This window comes from Schistocerca gregaria, chromosome 11 (genome assembly GCF_023897955.1).
Source record: "Schistocerca gregaria isolate iqSchGreg1 chromosome 11, iqSchGreg1.2, whole genome shotgun sequence".
In the NCBI taxonomy this organism is placed as follows: domain Eukaryota; kingdom Metazoa; phylum Arthropoda; class Insecta; order Orthoptera; family Acrididae; genus Schistocerca; species Schistocerca gregaria.
The window spans coordinates 35,345,592-35,368,316 of record NC_064930.1 but is presented as its reverse complement, the minus strand read 5'-3'; positions in this window follow the sequence as shown (position 1 = coordinate 35,368,316).

Below are 22,725 nucleotides of genomic sequence, written 5' to 3'. Positions count from 1 at the left end.
TAATGTCTCAAACTGTCTACTCTTTGATCGATTCCTGGGACACCAGTAGTAGTTTCCGAAGCACATCTGGAGGCTTCCTGTAATCTGTGGACGTTCAGAGTTTTGATGAAAGACAGATATTGCATCGGAATTGAATATAACGGGCACCATGCGGACTTTTCTCCATGGGAGTAATGTCTCAAACTGTCTACTCTTTGATCGATTCCTGGGACACCAGTAGTAGTTTCCGAAGCACATCTGGAGGCTTCCTGTATTCTGTGGACGTTCAGAGTTTTGATGAAAGACAGATATTGCATCGGAACTGAATATCACGGGCACCATGCGCACTTTTCTCCATGGGAGTAATGTCTCAAACTGTCTACTATTTGATCGATTCCTGGGACACCAGTAGTAGTTTCCGAAGCACATCTGGAGGCTTCCTGTAATCTGTGGACGTTCAGAGTTTTGATGAAAGACAGAGATTGCATCGGAATTGAATATAAGGGGCACCATGCGGACTTTTCTCCATGGGAGTAATGTCTCAAACTGTCTACTCTTTGAACGATTCCTGGGACACCTGTAGTAGTTTCCGAAGGACATCTGGAGGCTTCCTGTAATCTGTGGACGTTCAGAGTTTTGATGAAAGACAGAAATTGCATCGGAATTGAATATAACGGGCACCATGCGGACTTTTCTCCATGGGAGTAATGTCTCAAACTGTCTACTCTTTGATCGATTCCTGGGACACCAGTAGTAGTTTCCGAAGCACATCTGGAGGCTTCCTGTAATCTGTGGACGTTCAGAGTTTTGATGAAAGACAGAAATTGCATCGGAATTGAATATAACGGGCACCATGCGGACTTTTCTCCATGGGAGTAATGTCTCAAACTGTCTACTCTTTGATCGATTCCTGGGACACCAGTAGTAGTTTCCGAAGCGCATCTGGAGGCTTCCTGTAATCTGTGGACGTTCAGAGTTTTGATGAAAGACAGAAATTGGATCGGAATTGAATATAACGGGCACCATGCGGACTTTTCTCCATGGGAGTAATGTCTCAAACTGTCTACTCTTTGATCGATTCCTGGGACACCAGTAGTAGTTTCCGAAGCACATCTGGAGGCTTCCTGTAATCTGTGGACGTTCAGAGTTTTGATGAAAGACAGAAATTGCATCGGAATTGAATATAACGGGCACCATGCGAACTTTTCTCCATTGGAGTAATGTCTCAAACTGTCTACTCTTTGATCGATTCCTGGAACACTAGTAGTAGTTTCCGAAGCACATCTGGAGGCTTCCTGTAATCTGTGGACGTTCAGAGTTTTGATGAAAGACAGAAATTGCATCGGAATTGAATATAACGGGCACCATGCGGACTTTTCTCCATGGGAGTAATGTCTCAAACTGTCTACTCTTTGATCGATTCCTGGGACACCAGTAGTAGTTTCTGAAGCACATCTGGAGGCTTCCTGTAATCTGTGGACGTTCAGAGTTTTGATTAAAGACAGAAATTGCATCGGAATTGAATATAACGGGCACCATGCGGACTTTTCTCCATGGGAGTAATGTCTCAAACTGTCTACTCTTTGATCGATTCCTGGGACACCAGTAGTAGTTTCCGAAGCACATCTGGAGGCTTCCTGTAATCTGTGGACGTTCAGAGTTTTGATGAAAGACAGAAATTGCATCGGAATTGAATATAACGGGCACCATGCGGACTTTTCTCCATGGGAGTAATGTCTCAAACTGTCTACTCTTTGATCGATTCCTGGGACACCAGTAGTAGTTTCCGAAGCACATCTGGAGGCTTCCTGTAATCTGTGGACGTTCAGAGTTTTGATGAAAGACAGAAAATGCATCGGAATTGAATATAACGGGCACCATGAGGACTTTTCTCCATGGGAGTAATGTCTCAAACTGTCTACTTTTTGATCGATTCCTGGGACACCAGTAGTAGTTTCCGAAGCACATCTGGAGGGTTCCTGTAATCTGTGGACGTTCACAGTTTTGATGAAAGACAGAAATTGCATCGGAATTGAATATAACGGGCACCATGCGGACTTTTCTCCATGGGAGTAATGTCTCAAACTGTCTACTCTTTGATCGATTCCTGGGACACTAGTAGTAGTTTCCGAAGCACATCTGGAGGCTTCCTGTAATCTGTGGACGTTCAGAGTTTTGATGAAAGACAGAAATTGCATCGGAATTGAATATAACGGGCACCATGCGGACTTTTCTCCATGGGAGTAATGTCTCAAACTGTCTACTCTTTGATCGATTCCTGGGGCACCAGTAGTAGTTTCCGAAGCACATCTGGAGGCTTCCTGTAATCTGTGGACGTTCAGAGTTTTGATGAAAGACAGAAATTGCATCGGAATGGAATATAACGGGCACCATGCGGACTTTTCTCCATGGGAGTAATGTCTCAAACTGTCTACTCTTTGATCGATTCCTGGGACACCAGTAGTAGTTTCCGAAGCACATCTGGAGGCTTCCTGTAATCTGTGGACGTTCACAGTTTTGATGAAAGACAGAAATTGCATCGGAATTGAATACAACGGGCACCATGCGGACTTTTCTCCATGGGAGTAATGTCTCAAACTGTCTACTCTTTGATCGATTCCTGGGACACTAGTAGTAGTTTCCGAAGCACATCTGGAGGCTTCCTGTAATCTATGGACGTTCAGAGTTTTGATGAAAGACAGAAATTGCATCGGAATTGAATGTAACGGGCACCATGCGGACTTTTCTCCATGGGAGTAATGTCTCAAACTGTCTACTCTTTGATCGATTCCTGGGACACCAGTAGTAGTTTCCGAAGCACATCTGGAGGCTTCCTGTAATCTGTGGACGTTCAGAGTTTTGATGAAAGACAGAAATTGCATCGGAATTGAATATAACGGGCACCATGCGGACTTTTCTCCATGGGAGTAATATCTCAAACTGTCTACTCTTTGATCGATTCCTGGGACACCAGTAGTAGTTTCCGAAGCACATCTGGAGGCTTCCTGTAATCTGTGGACGTTCAGAGTTTTGATTAAAGACAGAAATTGCATCGGAATTGAATATAACGGGCACCATGCGGACTTTTCTCCATGGCAGTAATGTCTCAAACTGTCTACTCTTTGATCGATTCCTGGGACACCAGTAGTAGTTTCCGAAGCACATCTGGAGGCTTCCTGTAATCTGTGGACGTTCAGAGTTTTGATGAAAGACAGAAATTGCATCGGAATTGAATATAACGGGCACCATGCGGACTTTTCTCCATGGGAGTAATATCTCAAACTGTCTACTCTTTGATCGATTCCTGGGACACCAGTAGTAGTTTCTGAAGCACATCTGGAGGCTTCCTGTAATCTGTGGACCTTCAGAGTTTTGATTAAAGACAGAAATTGCATCGGAATTGAATATAACGGGCACCATGCGGACTTTTCTCCATGGGAGTAATGTCTCAAACTGTCTACTCTTTGATCGATTCCTGGGACACCAGTAGTAGTTTCCGAAGCACATCTGGAGGCTTCCTGTAATCTGTGGACGTTCAGAGTTTTGATGAAAGACAGAAATTGCATCGGAATTGAATATAACGGGCACCATGCGGACTTTTCTCCATGGGAGTAATGTCTCAAACTGTCTACTCTTTGATCGATTCCTGGGACACTAGTAGTAGTTTCCGAAGCACATCTGGAGGCTTCCTGTAGTCTGTGGACGTTCAGAGTTTTGATGAAAGACAGAAATTGCATCGGAATTGAATATAACGGGCACCAAGCGGACTTTTCTCCATGGGAGTAATGTCTCAAACTGTCTACTCTTTGATCGATTCCTGGGACACCAGTAGTAGTTTCCGAAGCACATCTGGAGGCTTCCTGTAACCTGTGGACGTTCAGAGTTTTGATGAAAGACAGAAATTGCATCGGAATTGAATATAACGGGCACCATGCGGACTTTTCTCCATGGGAGTAATGTCTCAAACTGTCTACTCTTTGATCGATTCCTGGGACACCAGTAGTAGCTTCCGAAGCACATCTGGAGGCTTCCTGCAATCTGTGGACGTTCAGAGTTTTGATGAAAGACAGAAATTGCATCGGAATTGAATATAACGGGCACCATGCGGACTTTTCTCCAAGGGAACAATGTCTCAAACTGTCTACTATTTGATCGATTCCTGGAACACCAGTAGTAGTTTCCGAAGCACATCTGGAGGCTTCCTGTAATCTGTGGACGTTCAGAGTTTTGATGAAAGACAGAAATTGCATCGGAATTGAATATAACGGGCACCATGCGCACTTTTCTCCATGGGAGTAATGTCTGAAACTGTCTACTCTTTGATCGATTCCTGGAACACCAGTAGTAGTTTCCGAAGCACATCTGGAGGCTTCCTGTAATCTGTGGACGTTCTGAGTTTTGATGAAAGACAGAAATTGCATCCGGGTTGAATATAACGGGCACCATGCGGACTTACCTCCATGGGAGTAATGTCTCAAACTGTCTACTCATTGATTGATTCCTGGAACACCAGTAGTAGTTTCCGAAGCACATCTGGAGGCTTCCTGTAATCTGTGGACGTTCAGAGTTTTGATGAAAGACAGAAATTGCATCGGAAGTGAATATAACATGCACCATGCGGACTTTTCTCCATGGGAGTAATGTCTCAAACTGTCTACTCTTTGATCGATTCCTGGGACACCAGTAGTAGTTACCGAAGCACATCTGGAGGCTTCCTGTAATCTGTGGACGTTCAGAGTTTTGATGAAAGACAGAAATTGCATCGGAATTGAATATAACGGGCACCATGCGGACTTTTCTCCATGGGAGTAATGTCTCAAACTGTCTACTCTTTGATCGATTCCTCGGACACCAGTAGTAGTTTCCGAAGCACATCTGGAGGCTTCCTGTAATCTGTGGACGTTCAGAGTTTTGATGAAAGACAGAAATTGCATCGGAATTGAATATAACGGGAACCATGCGGACTTTTCTCCATGGGAGTAATGTCTCAAACTGTCTACTCTTTGATCGATTCCTGGGACACCAGTAGTAGTTTCCGAAGCACATCTGGAGGCTTCCTGTGATCTGTGGACGTTCAGAGTTTTGATGAAAGACAGAAATTGCATCGGAATTGAATATAACGGGCACCATGCGGACTTTTCTCCATGGGAGTAATGTCTCAAATTGTCTACTCTTTGATCGATTCCTGGGACACTAGTAGTAGTTTCCGAAGCACATCTGGAGGCTTCCTGTAATCTGTGGACGTTCACAGTTTTGATGAAAGACAGAAATTGCATCGGAATTGAATATAACGGGCACCATGCTGACTTTTCTCCATGGGAGTAATGTCTCAAACTGTCTACTCTTTGATCGATTCCTGGAACACCAGTAGTAGTTTCCGAAGCACATCTGGAGGCTTCCTGTAATCTGTGGACGTTCAGAGTTTTAATGAAAGACAGAAATTGCATCGGAATTGAATATAACGGGCACCATGCGGACTTTTCTCCATGGGAGTAATGTCTCAAACTGTCTACTCTTTGATCGATTCCAGGGAACACCAGTAGTAGTTTCCGAAGCACATCTGGAGGCTTCCTCTAATCTGTGGACGTTCAGAGTTTGGTGAAAGACAGAAATTGCATCGGAATTGAATATAACGGGCACCATGCGGACTTTTCTCCATGGGAGTAATGTCTCAAATTGTCTACTCTTTGATCGATTCCTGGAACACCAGTAGTAGTTTCCGAAGCACATCTGGTGGCTTTCTGTAATCTGTGGACGTTCAGAGTTTTGATGAAAGACAGAAATTGCATCGGAATTGAATATAACGGGCTCCTTGCGGACTTTTCTCCATGGGAGTTATGTCTCAAACTGTCTACTTTTTGATCGATTCCTGGAACACCAGTAGTAGTTTCCGAAGCACATCTGGAGGCTTCCTGTAATCTGTGGACGTTCAGAATTTTGATGAAAGACAGAAATTGCATCGGAATTGAATATAACGGGCACCATGCGGACTTTTCTCCATGGGAGTAATGTCTCAAACTGTCTACTCTTTGATCGATTCCTGGAACACCAGTAGTAGTTTCCGAAGCACATCTGGAGGCTTCCTGTAATCTGTGGACGTTCAGAGTTTTGATGAAAGACAGAAATTGCATCGGAATTGAATATAACGGGCACCATGCGCACTTTTCTCCATGGGAGTAATGTCTCAAACTGTCTACTCTTTGATCGATTCCTGGGACACTAGTAGTAGTTTCCGAAGCACATCTGGAGGCTTCCTGTAATCTGTGGACGTTCAGAGTTTTGATGAAAGACAGAAATTGCATCGGAATTGAATATAACGGGCACCATGCGGACTTTTCTCCATGGGAGTAATGTCTCAAACTGTCTACTCTTTGATCGATTCCTGGAACACCAGTAGTAGTTTCCGAAGCACATCTGGAGGCTTCCTGTAATCTGTGGACGTTCAGAGTTTTGGTGAAAGACAGAAATTGCATCGGAATGGAATAAATCGGGCACCATGCGGACTTTTCTCCATGGGAGTAATGTCTCAAACTGTCTACTCTTTGATCGATTCCTGGAACACCAGTAGTAGTTTCCGAAGCACATCTGGATTCTTCCTGTAATCTGTGGACGTTCAGAGTTTTGATGAAAGACAGAAATTGCATCGGAATTGAATATAACGGGCACCATGCGGACTTTTCTCCATTGGAGTAATGTCTCAAACTGTCTACTCTTTGATCGATTCCTGGAACACCAGTAGAAGTTTCCGAAGCACATCTGGAGGCTTCCTGTAATCTGTGGACGTTCAGAGTTTTGATGAAAGACAGAAATTGCATCGGAATTGAATATAACGGGCACCATGCGGACTTTTCTCCATGGGAGTAATGTCTCAAACTGTCTGCTTTTTGATCGATTCCTGGAACACCAGTAGTAGTTTCCGAAGCACATCTGGGGGCTTCCTGTAATCTGTGGACGTTCAGAGTTTTGATGAAAGACAGAAATTGCATCCGAATTGAATATAACGGGCACCATGCGGACTTTTCGCCATGGGAGTAATGTCTCAAACTGTCCACTCTTTGATCGATTCCTGGAACACCAGTAGTAGTTTCCGAAGCACATCTGGAGGCTTCCTGTAATCTGTGGACATTCCGAGTTTTGATGAAAGACAGAAATTGCATCGGAATTGAATATAACGGGCACCATGCGGACTTTTCTCCATGGGAGTAATGTCTCAAACTGTCTACTCTCTGATCGATTCCTGGAACACCAGTAGTAGTTTCCGAAGCACATCTGGGGGCTTCCTGTAATCTGTGGACGTTCAGAGTTTTGATGAAAGACAGAAATTGCATCGGAATTGAATATAACGGGCACCATGCGGACTTTTCTCCATGGGAGTAATGTCTCAAACTGTCTACTCTTTGATCGATTCCTGGAACACCAGTAGTAGTTTCCGAAGCACATCTGGAGGCTTCCTGTAATCTGTGGACGTTCAGAGTTTTGATGAAAGACAGAAATTGCATCGGAATTGAATATAACGGTAACCATGCGGACTTTTCTCCATGGGAGTAATGTCTCAAACTGTCTACTCTTTGATCGATTCCTGGAACACCAGTAGTAGTTTCCGAAGCACATCTGGAGGCTTCCTGTAATCTGTGGACGTTCAGAGTTTTGATGAAAGACAGAAATTGCATCGGAATTGAATATAACGGGCACCATGCGGACTATTCTCCATGGGAGTAATGTCTCAAACTGTCTACTATTTGATCGATTCCTGGAAAACCAGTAGTAGTTTCCGAAGCACATCTGGAATCTTCCTGTAATCTGTGGACGTTCAGAGTTTTGATGAAAGACAGAAATTGCATCGGAATTGAATATAACGGGCACCATGCGGACTTTTCTTCATGGGAGTAATGTCTCAAACTGTCTACTCTTTGATCGATTCCTGGAACACCAGTAGTAGTTTCCGAAGCACATCTGGAGGCTTCCTGTAATCTGTGGACGTTCAGAGTTTTGATGAAAGACAGAAATTGCATCGGAATTGAATATAACGGGCACCAGGCGGACTTTTCTCCATGGGAGTAATGTCTCAAACTGTCTACTCTTTGATCGATTCCTGGGACACCAGTAGTAGTTTCCGAAGCACATCTGGAGGCTTCCTGTAATCTGTGGACGTTCAGAGTTTTGATGAAAGACAGAAATTGCATCGGAATTGAATATAACGGGCACCATGCGGACTTTTCTCCATGGGAGTAATGTCTCGAACTGTCTACTCTTTGATCGATTCCTGGAACACCAGTAGTAGTTTCCGAAGCACATCTGGAGACTTCCTGTAATCTGTGGACGTTCAGAGTTTTGATGAAAGACAGAAATTGCATCGGAATTGAATATAACGGGCACCATGCGGACTTTTCTCCATGGCAGTAATGTCTCAAACTGTCTACTCTTTGATCGATTCCTGGGACACCAGTAGTAGTTTCCGAAGCACATCTGGAGGCTTCCTGTAATCTGTGGACGTTCAGAGTTTTGAGGAAAGACAGAAATTGCATCGGAATTGAATATAACGGGCACCATGCGGACTTTTCTCCATGGGAGTAATGTCTCAAACTGTCTACTCTTTGATCGATTCCTGGAACACCAGTAGTAGTTTCCGAAGCACATCTGGAGGCTTCCTGTAATCTGTGGACGTTCAGAGTTTTGATGAAAGACAGAAATTGCATCGGAATTGAATATAACGGGCACCATGCGGACTTTTCTCCATGGGAGTAATGTCTCAAACTGTCTACTCTTTGATCGATTCCTGGAACACCAGTAGTAGTTTCCGAAGCACATCTGGAGGCTTCCTGTAATCTGTGGACGTTCAGAGTTTTGATGAAAGACAGAAATTGCATCGGAATTGAATATAACGGGCACCATGCGGACTTTTCTCCATAGGAGTAATGTCTCAAACTGTCTACTCTTTGATCGATTCCTGGAACACCAGTAGTAGTTTCCGAAGCACATCTGGAGGCTTCCTGTTATCTGTGGACGTTCAGAGTTTTGATGAAAGAGAGAAATTGCATCGGAATTGAATATAACGGGCACCATGCGGACTTTTGTCCATGGGAGTAATGTCTCAAACTGTCTACTCTTTGATCGATTCCTGGAACACCAGTAGTAGTTTCCGAAGCACATCTGGAGGCTTCCTGTAATCTGTGGACGTTCAGAGTTTTGATGAAAGACAGAAATTGCATCGGAATTGAATATAACGGGCACCATGCGGACTTTCCTCCATGGGAGTAATGTCTCAAACTGTCTACACTTTGATCGATTCCTGGAACACCAGTAGTAGTTTCCGAAGCACATCTGGAGGCTTCCTGTAATCTGTGGACGTTCAGAGTTTTGATGAAAGAGAGAAATTGCATCGGAATTGAATATAACGGGCACCATGCGGACTTACCTCCATGGGAGTAATGTCTCAAACTGTCTACTCTTTGATCGATTCCTGGAACACCAGTAGTAGTTTCCGAAGCACATCTGGAGGCGGCCTGTAATCTGTGGACGTTCAGAGTTCTGATGAAAGACAGAAATTGCATCGGAATTGAATATAACGGGCACCATGCGCACTTTTCTCCATGGGAGTAATGTCTCAAACTGTCTACTCTTTGATCGATTCCTGAAACACCAGTAGTAGTTTCCGAAGCACATCTGGAGGCTTCCTGTAATCTGTGGACGTTCAGAGTTTTGATGAAAGACAGAAATTGTATCGGAATTGAATATAACGGGCACCATGCGGACTTTTCTCCATGGGAGTAATGTCTCAAACTGTCTACTCTTTGATCGATTCCTGGGACACCAGTAGTAGTTTCCGAAGCACATCTGGAGGCTTCCTGTAATCTGTGGACGTTCAGAGTTTTGATGAAAGACAGAAAATGCATCGGAATATAATATAACGGGCACCATGCGGACTTTTCTCCATGGGAGTAATGTCTCAAACTGTCTACTCTTTGATCGATTCCTGGGACACCAGTAGTAGTTTCCGAAGCACATCTGGAGGCTTCCTGTAATCTGTGGACGTTCAGAGTTTTGATGAAAGACAGAAATTGCATCGGAATTGAATATAACGGGCACCATGCGGACTTTTCTCCATGGGAGTAATGTCTCAAACTGTCTACTCTTTGATCGATTCCTGGAACACCAGTAGTAGTTTCCGAAGCACATCTGGAGGCTTCCTGTAATCTGTGGACGTTCAGAGTTTTGATGAAAGACAGAAATTGCATCGGAATTGAATATAACGGGCACCATGCGGACTTTTCTCTATGGGAGTAATGTCTCAAACTGTCTACTTTTTGATCGATTCCTGGAACACCAGTAGTAGTTTCCGAAGCACATCTGGAGGCTTCCTGTTATCTGTGGACGTTCAGAGTTTTGATGAAAGAGAGAAATTGCATCGGAATTGAATATAACGGGCACCATGCGGACTTTTGTCCATGGGAGTAATGTCTCAAACTGTCTACTCTTTGATCGATTCCTGGAACACCAGTAGTAGTTTCTGAAGCACATCTGGAGGCTTCCTGTAATCTGTGGACGTTCAGAGTTTTGATGAAAGACAGAAATTGCATCGGAATTGAATATAACGGGCACCATGCGGACTTTCCTCCATGGGAGTAATGTCTCAAACTGTCTACACTTTGATCGATTCCTGGAACACCAGTAGTAGTTTCCGAAGCACATCTGGAGGCTTCCTGTAATCTGTGGACGTTCAGAGTTTTGATGAAAGAGAGAAATTGCATCGGAATTGAATATAACGGGCACCATGCGGACTTACCTCCATGGGAGTAATGTCTCAAACTGTCTACTCTTTGATCGATTCCTGGAACACCAGTAGTAGTTTCCGAAGCACATCTGGAGGCGTCCTGTAATCTGTGGACGTTCAGAGTTCTGATGAAAGACAGAAATTGCATCGGAATTGAATATAACGGGCACCATGCGCACTTTTCTCCATGGGAGTAATTTCTCAAACTGTCTACTCTTTGATCGATTCCTGAAACACCAGTAGTAGTTTCCGAAGCACATCTGGAGGCTTCCTGTAATCTGTGGACGTTCAGAGTTTTGATGAAAGACAGAAATTGTATCGGAATTGAATATAACGGGCACCATGCGGACTTTTCTCCATGGGAGTAATGTCTCAAACTGTCTACTCTTTGATCGATTCCTGGGACACCAGTAGTAGTTTCCGAAGCACATCTGGAGGCTTCCTGTAATCTGTGGACGTTCAGAGTTTTGATGAAAGACAGAAAATGCATCGGAATATAATATAACGGGCACCATGCGGACTTTTCTCCATGGGAGTAATGTCTCAAACTGTCTACTCTTTGATCGATTCCTGGGACACCAGTAGTAGTTTCCGAAGCACATCTGGAGGCTTCCTGTAATCTGTGGACGTTCAGAGTTTTGATGAAAGACAGAATTTGCATCGGAATTGAATATAACGGGCACCATGGGGACATTTCTCCATGGGAGTAATGTCTCAAACTGTCTAATCTTTGATCGATTCCTGGTACACCAGTAGTAGTTTCCGAAGCACATCTGGAGGCTTCCTGTAATCTGTGGACGTTCAGAGTTTTGATGAAAGACAGAAATTGCATCGGAATTGAATATAACGGGAACCATGCGGACTTTTCTCCATGGGAGTAATGTCTCAAACTGTCTACTCTTTGATCGATTCCTGGGACACCAGTAGTAGTTTCCGAAGCACATCTGGAGGCTTCCTGTGATCTGTGGACGTTCAGAGTTTTGATGAAAGACAGAAATTGCATCGGAATTGAATATAACGGGCACCATGCGGACTTTTCTCCATGGGAGTAATGTCTCAAATTGTCTACTCTTTGATCGATTCCTGGGACACTAGTAGTAGTTTCCGAAGCACATCTGGAGGCTTCCTGTAATCTGTGGACGTTCAGAGTTTTGATGAAAGACAGAAATTGCATCGGAATTGAATATAACGGGCACCATGCTGACTTTTCTCCATGGGAGTAATGTCTCAAACTGTCTACTCTTTGATCGATTCCTGGAACACCAGTAGTACTTTCCGAAGCACATCTGGAGGCTTCCTGTAATCTGTGGACGTTCAGAGTTTTAATGAAAGACAGAAATTGCATCGGAATTGAATATAACGGGCACCATGCGGACTTTTCTCCATGGGAGTAATGTCTCAAACTGTCTACTCTTTGATCGATTCCTGGGACACCAGTAGTAGTTACCGAAGCACATCTGGAGGCTTCCTGTAATCTGTGGACGTTCAGAGTTTTGATGAAAGACAGAAATTGCATCGGAATTGAATATAACGGGCACCATGCGGACTTTTCTCCATGGGAGTAATGTCTCAAACTGTCTACTCTTTGATCGATTCCTCGGACACCAGTAGTAGTTTCCGAAGCACATCTGGAGGCTTCCTGTAATCTGTGGACGTTCAGAGTTTTGATGAAAGACAGAAATTGCATCGGAATTGAATATAACGGGAACCATGCGGACTTTTCTCCATGGGAGTAATGTCTCAAACTGTCTACTCTTTGATCGATTCCTGGGACACCAGTAGTAGTTTCCGAAGCACATCTGGAGGCTTCCTGTGATCTGTGGACGTTCAGAGTTTTGATGAAAGACAGAAATTGCATCGGAATTGAATATAACGGGCACCATGCGGACTTTTCTCCATGGGAGTAATGTCTCAAATTGTCTACTCTTTGATCGATTCCTGGGACACTAGTAGTAGTCTCCGAAGCACATCTGGAGGCTTCCTGTAATCTGTGGACGTTCAGAGTTTTGATGAAAGACAGAAATTGCATCGGAATTGAATATAACGGGCACCATGCTGACTTTTCTCCATGGGAGTAATGTCTCAAACTGTCTTCTCTTTGATCGATTCCTGGAACACCAGTAGTACTTTCCGAAGCACATCTGGAGGCTTCCTGTAATCTGTGGACGTTCAGAGTTTTAATGAAAGACAGAAATTGCATCGGAATTGAATATAACGGGCACCATGCGGACTTTTCTCCATGGGAGTAATGTCTCAAACTGTCTACTCTTTGATCGATTCCAGGGAACACCAGTAGTAGTTTCCGAAGCACATCTGGAGGCTTCCTCTAATCTGTGGACGTTCAGAGTTTGGTGAAAGACAGAAATTGCATCGGAATTGAATATAACGGGCACCATGCGGACTTTTCTCCATGGGAGTAATGTCTCAAATTGTCTACTCTTTGATCGATTCCTGGAACACCAGTAGTAGTTTCCGAAGCACATCTGGTGGCTTTCTGTAATCTGTGGACGTTCAGAGTTTTGATGAAAGACAGAAATTGCATCGGAATTGAATATAACGGGCTCCTTGCGGACTTTTCTCCATGGGAGTTATGTCTCAAACTGTCTACTTTTTGATCGATTCCTGGAACACCAGTAGTAGTTTCCGAAGCACAACCGGAGGCTTCCTGTAATCTGTGGACGTTCAGAGTTTTGATGAAAGACAGAAATTGCATCCGAATTGAATATAACGGGCACCATGCGGACTTTTCTCCATGGGAGTAATGTCTCAAACTGTCTACTCTTTGATCGATTCCTGGAACACCAGTAGTAGTTTCCGAAGCACATCTGGAGGCTTCCTGTAATCTGTGGACGTTCAGAGTTTTGATGAAAGACAGAAATTGCATCGGAATTGAATATAACGGGCACCATGCGGACTTTTCTCCATGGGAGTAATGTCTCAAACTGTCTACTCTTTGATCGATTCCTGGAACACCAGTAGTAGTTTCCGAAGCACATCTGGAGGCTTCCTGTAATCTGTGGACGTTCAGAGTTTTGGTGAAAGACAGAAATTGCATCGGAATGGAATAAATCGGGCACCATGCGGACTTTTCTCCATGGGAGTAATGTCTCAAACTGTCTACTCTTTGATCGATTCCTGGAACACCAGTAGTAGTTTCCGAAGCACATCTGGATTCTTCCTATAATCTGTGGACGTTCAGAGTTTTGATGAAAGACAGAAATTGCATCGGAATTGAATATAACGGGCACCATGCGGACTTTTCTCCATGGGAGTAATGTCTCAAACTGTCTACTCTTTGATCGATTCCTGGAACACCAGTAGTAGTTTCCGAAGCACATCTGGAGGCTTCCTGTAATCTGTGGACGTTCAGAGTTTTGATGAAAGACAGAAATTGCATCGGAATTGAATATAACGGGCACCATGCGGACTTTTCTCCATGGGAGTAATGTCTCAAACTGTCTGCTCTTTGATCGATTCCTGGAACACCAGTAGTAGTTTCCGAAGCACATCTGGGGGCTTCCTGTAATCTGTGGACGTTCAGAGTTTTGATGAAAGACAGAAATTGCATCCGAATTGAATATAACGGGCACCATGCGGACTTTTCGCCATGGGAGTAATGTCTCAAACTGTCCACTCTTTGATCGATTCCTGGAACACCAGTAGTAGTTTCCGAAGCACATCTGGAGGCTTCCTGTAATCTGTGGACGTTCCGAGTTTTGATGAAAGACAGAAATTGCATCGGAATTGAATATAACGGGCACCATGCGGACTTTTCTCCATGGGAGTAATGTCTCAAACTGTCTACTCTTTGATCGATTCCTGGAACACCAGTAGTAGTTTCCGAAGCACATCTGGGGGCTTCCTGTAATCTGTGGACGTTCAGAGTTTTGATGAAAGACAGAAATTGCATCGGAATTGAATATAACGGGCACCATGCGGACTTTTCTCCATGGGAGTAATGTCTCAAACTGTCTACTCTTTGATCGATTCCTGGAACACCAGTAGTAGTTTCCGAAGCACATCTGGAGGCTTCCTGTAATCTGTGGACGTTCAGAGTTTTGATGAAAGACAGAAATTGCATCGGAATTGAATATAACGGTAACCATGCGGACTTTTCTCCATGGGAGTAATGTCTCAAACTGTCTACTCTTTGATCGATTCCTGGAACACCAGTAGTAGTTTCCGAAGCACATCTGGAGGCTTCCTGTAATCTGTGGACGTTCAGAGTTTTGATGAAAGACAGAAATTGCATCGGAATTGAATATAACGGGCACCATGCGGACTATTCTCCATGGGAGTAATGTCTCAAACTGTCTACTATTTGATCGATTCCTGGAAAACCAGTAGTAGTTTCCGAAGCACATCTGGAATCTTCCTGTAATCTGTGGACGTTCAGAGTTTTGATGAAAGACAGAAATTGCATCGGAATTGAATATAACGGGCACCATGCGGACTTTTCTTCATGGGAGTAATGTCTCAAACTGTCTACTCTTTGATCGATTCCTGGAACACCAGTAGTAGTTTCCGAAGCACATCTGGAGGCTTCCTGTAATCTGTGGACGTTCAGAGTTTTGATGAAAGACAGAAATTGCATCGGAATTGAATATAACGGGCACCATGCGGACTTTTCTCCATGGGAGTAATGTCTCGAACTGTCTACTCTTTGATCGATTCCTGGGACACCAGTAGTAGTTTCCGAAGCACATCTGGAGGCTTCCTGTAATCTGTGGACGTTCAGAGTTTTGATGAAAGACAGAAATTGCATCGGAATTGAATATAACGGGCACCATGCGGACTTTTCTCCATGGGAGTAATGTCTCGAACTGTCTACTCTTTGATCGATTCCTGGAACACCAGTAGTAGTTTCCGAAGCACATCTGGAGATATCCTGTAATCTGTGGACGTTCAGAGTTTTGATGAAAGACAGAAATTGCATCGGAATTGAATATAACGGGCACCATGCGGACTTTTCTCCATGGGAGTAATGTCTCAAACTGTCTACTCTTTGATCGATTCCTGGGACACCAGTAGTAGTTTCCGAAGCACATCTGGAGGCTTCCTGTAATCTGTGGACGTTCAGAGTTTTGAGGAAAGACAGAAATTGCATCGGAATTGAATATAACGGGCACCATGCGGGCTTTTCTCCATGGGAGTAATGTCTCAAACTGTCTACTCTTTGATCGATTCCTGGAACACCAGTAGTAGTTTCCGAAGCACATCTGGAGGCTTCCTGTAATCTGTGGACGTTCAGAGTTTTGATGAAAGACAGAAATTGCATCGGAATTGAATATAACGGGCACCATGCGGACTTTTCTCCATGGGAGTAATGTCTCAAACTGTCTACTCTTTGATCGATTCCTGGAACACCAGTAGTAGTTTCCGAAGCACATCTGGAGGCTTCCTGTAATCTGTGGACGTTCAGAGTTTTGATGAAAGACAGAAATTGCATCGGAATTGAATATAACGGGCACCATGCGGACTTTTCTCCATGGGAGTAATGTCTCAAACTGTCTACTCTTTGATCGATTCCTGGAACACCAGTAGTAGTTTCCGAAGCACATCTGGAGGCTTCCTGTAATCTGTGGACGTTCAGAGTTTTGATGAAAGACAGAAATTGCATCGGAATTGAATATAACGGGCACCATGCGGAATTTCCTCCATGGGAGTAATGTCTCAAACTGTCTACACTTTGATCGATTCCTGGGACACCAGTAGTAGTTTCCGAAGCACATCTGGAGGCTTCCTGTAATCTGTGGACGTTCACAGTTTTGATGAAAGACAGAAATTGCATCGGAATTGAATATAACGGGCACCATGCGGACTTTTCTCCATGGGAGTAATGTCTCGAACTGTCTACTCTTTGATCGATTCCTGGAACACCAGTAGTAGTTTCCGAAGCACATCTGGAATCTTCCTGTAATCTGTGGACGTTCAGAGTTTTGATGAAAGACAGAAATTGCATCGGAATTGAATATAACGGGCACCATGCGGACTTTTCTCCATGGGAGTAATGTCTCAAACTGTCTACTCTTTGATCGATTCCTGGGACACCAGTAGTAGTTTCCGAAGCACATCTGGAGGCTTCCTGTAATCTGTGGACGTTCAGAGTTTTGATGAAAGACAGAAATTGCATCGGAATTGAATATAACGGGCACCATGCGGACTTTTCTCCATGGGAGTAATGTCTCAAACTGTCTACTCTTTGATCGATTCCTGGAACACCAGTAGTAGTTTCCGAAGCACATCTGGAGGCTTCCTGTAATCTGTGGACGTTCAGAGTTTTGATGGAAGACAGAAATTGCATCGGAATTGAATATAACGGGCACCATGCGCACTTTTCTCCATGGGAGTAATGTCTCAAACTGTCTACTCTTTGATCGATTCCTGGAACACCAGTAGTAGTTTCCGAAGCACATCTGGAGGCTTCCTGTAATCTGTGGACGTTCACAGTTTTGATGAAAGACAGAAATTGCATCGGAATTGAATATAACGGGCACCATGCGGACTTTTCTCCATGGGAGTAATGTCTCAAACTGTCTACTCTTTGATCGATTCCTGGAACACCAGTAGTAGTTTCCGAAGCACATCTGGAGGCTTCCTGTAATCTGTGGACGTTCAGAGTTTTGATGAAAGACAGAAATTGCATCGGAATTGAATATAACGGGCACCATGCGGACTTTTCTCCATGGGAGGAATGTCTCAAACTGTCTACTCTTTGATCGATTCCTGGAACACCAGTAGTAGTTTCCGAAGCACATCTGGAGGTTTCCTGTAATCTGTGGACGTTCAGAGTTTTGATGAAAGACAGAAATTTCATCGGAATTGAATATAACGGGCACCATGCGCACTTTTCTCCATGGGAGTAATGTCTCAAACTGTCTACTCTTTGATCGATTCCTGGGACACCAGTAGTAGTTTCCGAAGCACATCTGGAGGCTTCCTGTAATCTGTGGACGTTAAGAGTTTTGATGAAAGACAGAAATTGCATCAGAATTGAATATAACGGGCACCATGCGGACTTTTCTCCATGGGAGTAATGTCTCAAACTGTCTACTCTTTGATCGATTCCTGGGACACCAGTAGTAGTTTCCGAAGCACATCTGGAGGCTTCCTGTAATCTGTGGACGTTCAGAGTTTTGATGAAAGACAGAAATTGCATCGGAATTGAATATAACGGGCACCATGCGGACTATTCTCCATGGGAGTAATGTCTCAAACTGTCTACTATTTGATCGATTCCTGGAAAACCAGTAGTAGTTTCCGAAGCACATCTGGAATCTTCCTGTAATCTGTGGACGTTCAGAGTTTTGATGAAAGACAGAAATTGCATCGGAATTGAATATAACGGGCACCATGCGGACTTTTCTTCATGGGAGTAATGTCTCAAACTGTCTACTCTTTGATCGATTCCTGGAACACCAGTAGTAGTTTCCGAAGCACATCTGGAGGCTTCCTGTAATCTGTGGACGTTCCGAGTTTTGATGAAAGACAGAAATTGCATCGGAATTGAATATAACGGGCACCATGCGCACTTTTCTCCATGGGAGTAATGTCTCAAACTGTCTACTCTTTGATCGATTCCTGGAACACCAGTAGTAGTTTCCGAAGCACATCTGGAGGCTTCCTGTAATCTGTGGACGTTCAGAGTTTTGATGAAAGACAGAAATTGCATCGGAATTGAATATAACGGGCACCATGCGGACTTTTCTCCATGGGAGTAATGTCTCGAGCTGTCTACTCTTTGATCGATTCCTGGAACACCAGTAGTAGTTTCCGAAGCACATCTGGAGACTTCCTGTAATCTGTGGACGTTCAGAGTTTTGATGAAAGACAGAAATTGCATCGGAATTGAATATAACGGGCACCATGCGGACTTTTCTCCATGGGAGTAATGTCTCAAACTGTCTACTCTTTGATCGATTCCTGGGACACCAGTAGTAGTTTCCGAAGCACATCTGAAGGCTTCCTGTAATCTGTGGACGTTCAGAGTTTTGAGGAAAGACAGAAATTGCATCGGAATTGAATATAACGGGCACCATGCGGACTTTTCTCCATGGGAGTAATGTCTCAAACTGTCTACTCTTTGATCGATTCCTGGAACACCAGTAGTAGTTTCCGAAGCACATCTGGAGGCTTCCTGTAATCTGTGGACGTTCAGAGTTTTGATGAAAGACAGAAATTGCATCGGAATTGAATATAACGGGCACCATGCGGACTTTTCTCCATGGGAGTAATGTCTCAAACTGTCTACTCTTTGATCGATTCCTGGAACACCAGTAGTAGTTTCCGAAGCACATCTGGAGGCTTCCTGTAATCTGTGGACGTTCAGAGTTTTGATGAAAGACAGAAATTGCATCGGAATTGAATATAACTGGCACCATGCGGACTTTTGTCCATGGGAGTAATGTCTCAAACTGTCTACTCTTTGATCGATTCCTGGAACACCAGTAGTAGTTTCCGAAGCACATCTGGAGGCTTCCTGTAATCTGTGGACGTTCAGAGTTTTGATGAAAGACAGAAATTGCATCGGAATTGAATATAACGGGCACCATGCGGACTTTTCTCCATGGGAGGAATGTCTCAAACTGTCTACACTTTGATCGATTCCTGGAACACCAGTAGTAGTTTCCGAAGCACATCTGGAGGCTTCCTGTAATCTGTGGACGTTCAGAGTTTTGATGAAAGACAGAAATTGCATCGGAATTGAATATAACGGGCACCATGCGGACTTTTCTCCATGGGAGTAATGTCTCAAACTGTCTACTCTTTGATCGATTCCTGGAACACGAGTAGTAGTCTCCGAAGCACATCTGGAGGCTTCCTTTAATCTGTGGACGTTCAGAGTTTTGATGAAAGACAGAAATTGCATCGGAATTGAATATAACGGGCACCATGCGGACTTTTCTCCATGGGAGTAATGTCTCAAACTGTCTACTCTTTGATCTATTCCTGGAACACCAGTAGTAGTTTCCGAAGCACATCTGGAGGCTTCCTGTAATCTGTGGACGTTCAGAGTTTTGATGAAAGTCAGAAATTGCATCGGAATTGAATATAACGGGCACCATGCGGACTTTTCTCCATGGGAGTAATGTCTCAAACTGTCTACTCTTTGATCGATTCCTGGGACACCAGTAGTAGTTTCCGAAGCACATCTGGAGGCTTCCTGTAATCTGTGGACGTTCAGAGTTTTGATGAAAGACAGAAATTGCATCGGAATTGAATATAACGGGCACCATGCGGACTTTTCTCCATGGGAGTAATGTCTCAAACTGTCTACTCTTTGATCGATTCCTGGCACACCAGTAGTAGTTTCCGAAGCACATCTGGAATCTTCCTGTAATCTGTGGACGTTCAGAGTTTTGATGAAAGACAGAAATTGCATCGGAATTGAATATAACGGGCACCATGCGGACTTTTCTCCATGGGAGGAATGTCTCAAACTGTCTACACTTTGATCGATTCCTGGAACACCAGTAGTAGTTTCCGAAGCACATCTGGAGGCTTCCTGTAATCTGTGGACGTTCAGAGTTTTGATGAAAGACAGAAATTGCATCGGAATTGAATATAACGGGCACCATGCGGACTTTTCTCCATGGGAGTAATGTCTCAAACTGTCTACTCTTTGATCGATTCCTGGAACACGAGTAGTAGTCTCCGAAGCACATCTGGAGGCTTCCTTTAATCTGTGGACGTTCAGAGTTTTGATGAAAGACAGAAATTGCATCGGAATTGAATATAACGGGCACCATGCGGACTTTTCTCCATGGGAGTAATGTCTCAAACTGTCTACTCTTTGATCTATTCCTGGAACACCAGTAGTAGTTTCCGAAGCACATCTGGAGGCTTCCTGTAAACTGTGGACGTTCAGAGTTTTGATGAAAGTCAGAAATTGCATCGGAAGTGAATATAACGGGCACCATGCGGACTTTTCTCCATGGGAGTAATGTCTCAAACTGTCTACTCTTTGATCGATTCCTGGGACACCAGTAGTAGTTTCCGAAGCACATCTGGAGGCTTCCTGTAATCTGTGGACGTTCAGAGTTTTGATGAAAGACAGAAATTGCATCGGAATTGAATATAACGGGCACCATGCGGACTTTTCTCCATGGGAGTAATGTCTCAAACTGTCTACTCTTTGATCGATTCCTGGAACACCAGTAGTAGTTTCCGAAGCACATCTGGAGGCTTCCTGTAATCTGTGGACGTTCAGAGTTTTGATGAAAGACAGAAATTGCATCGGAATTGAATATAACGTGCACCATGCGGACTTTTCTCCATGGGAGTAGTGTCTCAAAATGTCTACTCTTTGATCGATTCCTCGAACACCAGTAGTAGTTTCCGAAGCACATCTGGAATCTTCCTGTAATCTGTGGACGTTCAGAGATTTGATGAAAGACAGAAATTGCATCGGAATTGAAGATAACGAGAACCATGCGGACTTTTCTCCATGGGAGTAATGTCTCAAACTGTCTACTCTTTGATCGATTCCTGGAACACCAGTAGTAGTTTCCGAAGCACATCTGGAGGCTTCCTGTAATCTGTGGACGTTCAGAGTTTTGATGAAAGACAGAAATTGCATCGGAATTGAATATAACGGGCACCATGCGGACTTTTCTCCATGGGAGTAATGTCTCAAACTGTCTACTCTTTGATCGATTCCTGGGACACCAGTAGTAGTTTCCGAAGCACATCTGGAGGCTTCCTGTAATCTGTGGACGTTCAGAGTTTTGATGAAAGACAGAAATTGCATCGGAATTGAATATAACGGGCACCATGCGGACTTTTCTCCATGGGAGTAATGTCTCAAACTGTCTACTCTTTGATCGATTCCTGGAACACCAGTAGTAGTTTCCGAAGCACATCTGGAGGCTTCCTGTAATCTGTGGACGTTCAGAGTTTTGATGAAAGACAGAAATTGCATCGGAATTGAATATAACGGGCACCATGCGCACTTTTCTCCATGGGAGTAATGTCTCAAACTGTCTACTCTTTGATCGATTCCTGGAACACCAGTAGTAGTTTCCGAAGCACATCTGGAGGCTTCCTGTAATCTGTGGACGTTCACAGTTTTGATGAAAGACAGAAATTGCATCGGAATTGAATATAACGGGCACCATGCGGACTTTTCTCCATGGGAGTAATGTCTCAAACTGTCTACTCTTTGATCGATTCCTGGAACACCAGTAGTAGTTTCCGAAGCACATCTGGAGGCTTCCTGTAATCTGTGGACGTTCAGAGTTTTGATGAAAGACAGAAATTGCATCGGAATTGAATATAACGGGCACCATGCGGACTTTTCTCCATGGGAGGAATGTCTCAAACTGTCTACTCTTTGATCGATTCCTGGAACACCAGTAGTAGTTTCCGAAGCACATCTGGAGGCTTCCTGTAATCTGTGGACGTTCAGAGTTTTGATGAAAGACAGAAATTGCATCGGAATTGAATATAACGGGCATCATGCGCACTTTTCTCCATGGGAGTAATGTCTCAAACTGTCTACTCTTTGATCGATTCCTGGGACACCAGTAGTAGTTTCCGAAGCACATCTGGAGGCTTCCTGTAATCTGTGGACGTTCAGAGTTTTGATGAAAGACAGAAATTGCATCAGAATTGAATATAACGGGCACCATGCGGACTTTTCTCCATGGGAGTAATGTCTCAAACTGTCTACTCTTTGATCGATTCCTGGGACACCAGTAGTAGTTTCCGAAGCACATCTGGAGGCTTCCTGTAATCTGTGGACGTTCAGAGTTTTGATGAAAGACAGAAATTACATCGGAATTGAAAATAACGGGCACCATGCGCACTTTTCTCCATGGGAGTAATGTCTCAAACTGTCTACTCTTTGATCGATTCCTGGAACACCAGTAGTAGTTTCCGAAGCACATCTGGAGGCTTCCTGTAATCTGTGGACGTTCAGAGTTTTGATGAAAGACAGAAATTGCATCGGAATTGAATATAACGGGCACCATGCG